Source organism: Cynocephalus volans, chromosome 1, assembly GCF_027409185.1.
Source record: "Cynocephalus volans isolate mCynVol1 chromosome 1, mCynVol1.pri, whole genome shotgun sequence".
In the NCBI taxonomy this organism is placed as follows: Eukaryota; Metazoa; Chordata; class Mammalia; order Dermoptera; family Cynocephalidae; genus Cynocephalus; species Cynocephalus volans.
The window spans coordinates 180,332,005-180,338,075 of NC_084460.1; the positions used below are offsets into that span (position 1 = coordinate 180,332,005).

General features: G+C 43.1%; 1 pseudogene; it reads right to left on the bottom strand.

The window, feature by feature from the left end:
* Window positions 1-4,825: 4,825 nt before the first annotated feature.
* Window positions 4,826-5,863, bottom strand: LOC134373869 (L-lactate dehydrogenase A chain-like; annotated as a pseudogene).
* Window positions 5,864-6,071: the final 208 nt, after the last annotated feature.

Sequence of the window (6,071 nt, forward strand, 5' to 3'; positions counted from 1 at the left end):
CCACCTAGCCATCTGGCCCAAGATCCTGTGACCTGAACAGTCTGCTTTGCCCTGTTCCCCTGGATCCAATGCAGACCAGCAGTACTCCCACTATGTTAGCAAATGATGAAATGCTAAAACAGGATTAGACAAATTGTCACCTATTTCCAAAATTTATTTCTAACATAGATGCACAATGAAAACACAGTATACTATTCACAAATAACTGTAAGGTCTGCAAAAAATTCTTTCATTGTGCACTTCAGTGTGGCCTGGCCTCGGGGCCAAGTACACGTGGGGCCTTTCACAGCTGGCCATCCTTCTGGAGACCGTATGCCCAGCTGTGTTCCAAGAGAGCACCAAAAGTCTAGTTTTGAGGTCTGGAAGGAGTGAGGCCCAGGCAATGCCTCTCCTGGCCCTCCCTTTATTGGAGCTGATGTCTCTTCCACCAGTTGGTAAGTTCGAGTTCCCCAGAATCTGGCTTTGGGGTTGAGGAAGCAGAAACAACTCTGCTTTTTATGTAGAGCTGAATGTTTGTCCAAAATTGCTTCCTTGCTTTGCTGTGTGGGGACATGACCCAAGTCGGAAGAGTCTTCGATTCTGGCACAAGAACATCTCATCCAGCCTCCGGTCTCTCTGTCCTGTGGTTCCTTAGAGGAAACTGAGCTGTCACCCCAGGCCACAGGGGTCCCCTTCAAGGCTCCCCTGCTGCCCCACATCCACCCCGTCTGGAAATTACCAAGTTCTTACAGACTTTGCTCTTTATCCATTCACAAAGAATGTAAGATTCCATTTTTTTAAGAACTGAATAGAAATCCCCGTGTCACCATATCAGGGCGGCTGTTCCACACCAACTCAGTAATTGCCCCGTTTCTAGTGCCTTTTTTTTTTTTCCTCCACCAAAGCCAACTTAAGCTGATTACCGCCATCTCAAACAACCTCACTGGGCTCTAGATATATCCATTTAATATGGCCAAGACAAGCAGCCAACTGCTGTTTTCAAAAGACGATCTGACAGATTCTATTCACTTTCAAAGTAGCTCTCCATGGCTGGAATAATTATCTTTCATTTCCCTCATTCTGACACCTTTCAATGATTTGTTGACATCTGAAGAGTTATGGGCAATCTTAGAAGAGGCAGCTGGACTTTCCACCCCCAAAGATACAAATACAAAAAGGATTCCCATACAGCATCTGAAATAACTCTGTTCTTTGCAAATGGATATCCAAATCTACATATTAATAGGGGCACTTTTATCTTTAAATATAACCCTAAAAAAGAAAGAAGGGATGGTATTCATTTAACTTGTTCACTGCCAGCTCAAGAAAGTGCACCTTTCCCCCAAAACCAGGGTTCCCTCACTTGACTGATAAAAATAAACAAAAACAAAAAGCAAATATCCTGAGTTTTCAAACATCTCATGTTTAGTGCAGTCTTCTGTTGCAAGAGACCTCCACCTTTCATCTGTTGCCAACAGGTTTTAAATGAGCAATGCTGGAATAACGTCTGTTAATAATTTGTACTTCTATAGCCCTTTCTTGAGGGTGTCTCTAAGCATCATCCTATGAACACAGACGCTAAGGAAACTCCTGCCTTTGGGCTTAACGCCTCCAGCTCCAGTCTCAGTGCAAAGAGGCACAATGTCTTTAAAAGAGGTGGGGGGATTTTTTAAAAAGATATGTACAATATATGTTATCCAACTATGAGTATATGTCCCATCACAAGTAGAATAGATATGCAATGCAGTATCTTTGGATTCTTTTCTTTCTCTGTTTTTTCTTTCTACCCCTGCTCTCCACATCCCCACCACCACCACTACCACCACCACACACAATTTGAGGACTTTAGTTAATTTTAGTAATCTATTAAGCCAAGTAATTAATAGATTTCAGAATAGGGAAGCAATGCCAGTGACAGCAAGAAAGAATAGGATTCAGACGTCATCGTTGTCAGAGATAAAAAGACATAAAGGCAGTAGGAAAGAGAACAGGAACAAGCGGGCTGCACTTTACAGCCTGGATCCCATCACAGCAGTCCTTTTTGTGACAGCCTGGGGCCCTCTGCACTGCTGGGGAGGGAGAGATGGCTGGAGGAGGGGAGGGGGCTGTCAGGCAGGACTTGACAAGGGAGCAAAAACTGCCGTGGGGATGGGTTTTTGTTCAGGGAGGGCACAGCCTAGTGAGGCTGCTGAGGTTGAAGCCACTTGTTCGAGTTTTCCAGCTCTAATCAGATCGTCCCCCAAATAGGGAAGCCTCTGAGGAAGCAAGAACACAGACATCTGCTGGTCACTTCTTTTCCCCAATCCCCCAGCCTCAGTCTCTCAACCAACAGCGCCCCTTACTGGCCAGTGAGTTATAAACCCTGAGGGTTCTGGGGCTCTTCCAGTAACCATTGGCAACCTGGAAATTGACATATCTGATTCTTCTCTAGTTACAGAATTTTGAACACACTGGGAAGAGCAGCTTTGCAATCTCAGCTCAGGTTCCTGTCTTGAACTCTAGTCTCAGTAAAGTCAGGTTTACCTGCGGAAGTTTTATCACCGGGGGATCTGCTTCCCCCAGGAGACCAATAATCACAAAAATACTGTATGTGATCATAGCAGATCCAAAGCATCAAGAAGCCTTGTCAAGATCAAACATCACGGCAGGAGATTCCATGTTTCCTGTGATCAGAATGGATTTGAATTGGTAGTGGTTGATGTCACAGGGCAGTCATTAAAAAACAAAGATGCCTTTTTCAGACATCTTTCTGGAGTTCTCCAAAGAAACCCTCCTGATTGAAGTGCACAGGGTTTATTAGCAAACACAACGAATGGGTCAGCTGATGACAGGAGTGAAACTGTGGCTGGCAGAGGCAGCAGCTGGGCAGGCGGGCAGAGCCAGCCTGCACTATTTTAGGTGAGGGGGTTGGCCCAGAGGGAGACAGAGAGGTGGAGTGAGTTTATTTTGGTTGAGGCGCTTTATTTTGCTTTCTTGCTTGTGAGGACTCTTTCCCCTGGGTAATTTAAAGTTTGTAAAGAACCTTGTGATTCCTTAGAGAGAAAGCACCATTGCAAATAAAATAAGGAGGTCACAACGTTAGTGATGGTGGAGAGAGGTAGCAATGCTGTCCCTTCAGACTCTTGGGTTTTTGGCTAACAAGTTAGCTAAGGTTTTCAAGCATTTTAGGGAAGCACCTCCTGTACACTTTAAGTCATCTCTAGATTACTTATAATACCTAATACAATGTAAATTCTATGTAAATAGCTCTTGTACTGTATTGTTTAGGAAGTAATGACAAGGAAAAAAAGTCTGCACATGTTTAGTACACATGCAATTTTTTTTCCTCAAATGTTTTGGTTGCTTGAACCTACAGATGCAGAACCCATGGATACAGAAAGCCAACTGTTTGGGGGCTTGCTATTTGTTAGTGTATTTGACATTTATTGTTCCCAGCACCATACTATGATTTTTCCATGCATTAATTTATTAAATTCTCACTACAACCAAAAGTATTCATTAATTACTTCTGAATTCACATGTATTTAACCAAAAGAATTTTATAATACCCATGTCCTCTCCCCTAGAAAATGGGGACTAGCCTTGTTGACTGCTCTGAGTCAAGCTTCTTAATCCCTCCCAATGCCACTGTCAGTATATTACTCCCAATTCAGGAATCAGCAGTGACTCCCCATGCCTACTCCATCAAGTCTGATTTTCTCTGCCTGGCTCAGAAATCCTTTTGTAAGACTCTGCTCCTGTCCCCTTTCTTCCAGTTGCACCCCGACTCCTCCACACAAATCCATAACTCCAATAGTGGGTCCAGTGTCCTGGAGGACACAATCAAAATCCACAATCCAACAGTCTTGCTATTGTCTAGTAGAAAAACATGTTTAACCACATAGAATATATACACTGCCTTGGTATTTTCCAACACATGTGGAATCTACAGGCAGGTGGAGATCTAGGTGTCGTTTCTCCAATGCACTTGCTCCTGCTCCTCCAATAGGTATGGATATACCCTTAGTTCTAGGCTCTTGAGGAGCACCATGTGGTAATATGTGTACACTTAAGAGGAAGAAGAGAAAACTACACCCGCTATTATAAAAAACACACCCAATACTTGGAAATAAAGCATAGGAGGACTGCCATTCAATGCCAGGCTGGAGCACTCAGGATCACCACATTGTCTGGGGATGTATCTTTGTTTGACCGGTTATTCATTATGGAATAGGGCCCAGATTCTGATGTTACGTGTTAACTTGTAGATTTAATTTTTTTTTCCATTTTATTTTATTTTTTTTACTGTTCAAGTTTTATTTGGTGTTTTAGTTGGTATGACACTTGGGTAATTGGTTGAACTGATTATATTTAGATCTTTCTTTTTACATTATATGGCAATGTACACTTCTGATACATACAGTACACAAAATAAGGTAATTTAGAACAGTTATGCACAAGACATGCAATACTGGATTTATACACTGGATCCCATGATGTGACTGATGGGGGAAAAAGTTGGAATAGGCATGTTTAGTGAAGGAACCAGAAGTTACATAACATACATCTAGTCTGTAGGGTAATTGCAGCATGTGCAACATTGGCAGTGGTGCCTCAGAGGTGGTAGAACTATTTTACACTAACTAGTTTAGGAATATACAAGAAAAGTAGCATCCAGCATCAGGATATAGCCATAAGATTTTAGAAACCATTTCTCTTTCTAACTTTATGAAAAAAGGACAACATGCACAAAGAACCTCCAACTAAAATCCTGTTGTAGCCTAGACAGTGAAGTGGTATGACAGTAGAAGCTTATTTTTTTGGCAGCTGGCTGGTATGGAGATCCCAACCTTGACCTTGGTGTCATAATGCCATACTGTAACCAACTGAGCTAACCTGCCAGCCTGACAGATTTTAAAACTGCAGCTCTTTTTGGATCCCCCAAAGTGTATCTGCACTCTTCTTCAAACGGGCCTCTTCCTCAGAAGTCAGGGTCACCTTCACAAGGTCTGACATTCCATTCTGTCCCAAGATGCACGGAACACAAAGGAAGACATCATCCTTTATTCCATAGAGACCCTTAATCATGGTGGAAGCTGGATGCACCCACCTAAGATTCTTCATTATGCTTTGTGCCAAATCTGCCACAGACAGTCCAGTGGCCCAGGATGTATAGCTTTTCAGTTTGATCACCTCATAAGCACTCTCAACCACCTGCTTGTGAACCTCTTTCCCCTGTTCCTTTCTGTATCAGTGCCTAAATCTCGGTGCAGATTCTTCAGGGAGACACCAGCAACACTCACTCCACTCCATACAGGAACACATGGAGATGCTCCCCAAGGACCCAGCCATGACAGCTTAATGGATGTCCCAGCGTTTTTCCCATCAGGTAATGGAACTGGGCTGAATCTAGATTGCAACCACTTCCAATAACACGGTTTTTTGGAAAACCACTTATCTTCCAAGCCACAGAGGTCAAGATATCCACTGGATTGGAAACAGCCAGCAACTTGCAGTTTGGGCTGTATTTTACAACATTAGGAATGATGAACTTAAAGATGTTCACATTACACTGAACCAAATTAAGACAGCTTTCTCCCTCTTGCTGACATGCCCCAGCTGTGATAATAACCAGCTTGGAGTTTGCAGTCACATTATAGTCTTTGCCAGAGACAATTTTTGGTGTTCTAAGGAAAAGGCTGCCATGTTGCAGATCCATCATCTCTCCCTTCAATTTGTCTTCTATGACACCAACGAGCTCAAGTTAATCTGCCAGTTCCTTTACTAAAATGCTGATGGTACAGGCCATGCCAACAGCACCAACCCCAACAACTGTAATCTTATTCTGGGGAATCTGTTCCTCCTTAAGAAGATTATGAATCAGCTGATCCTTGAGAGCTGCCATACTGGACTTGGAACCAAAAGGAACTGGGAGTGCACGTCGGGTGGGCGTCAGGGGCGCGCGGCAGTGGGGTCCGGACTCGACAGCAGCAGCTCCTCCATTTCATTTTTAAATAATTTCAAAATTATAGAAAAGTTGCAAGAATAGTACAAGGAGCTTTTTTTCCTAATTCATTTGAGAGGTAAGTTGCCGATGTGATGCCCCATTACCC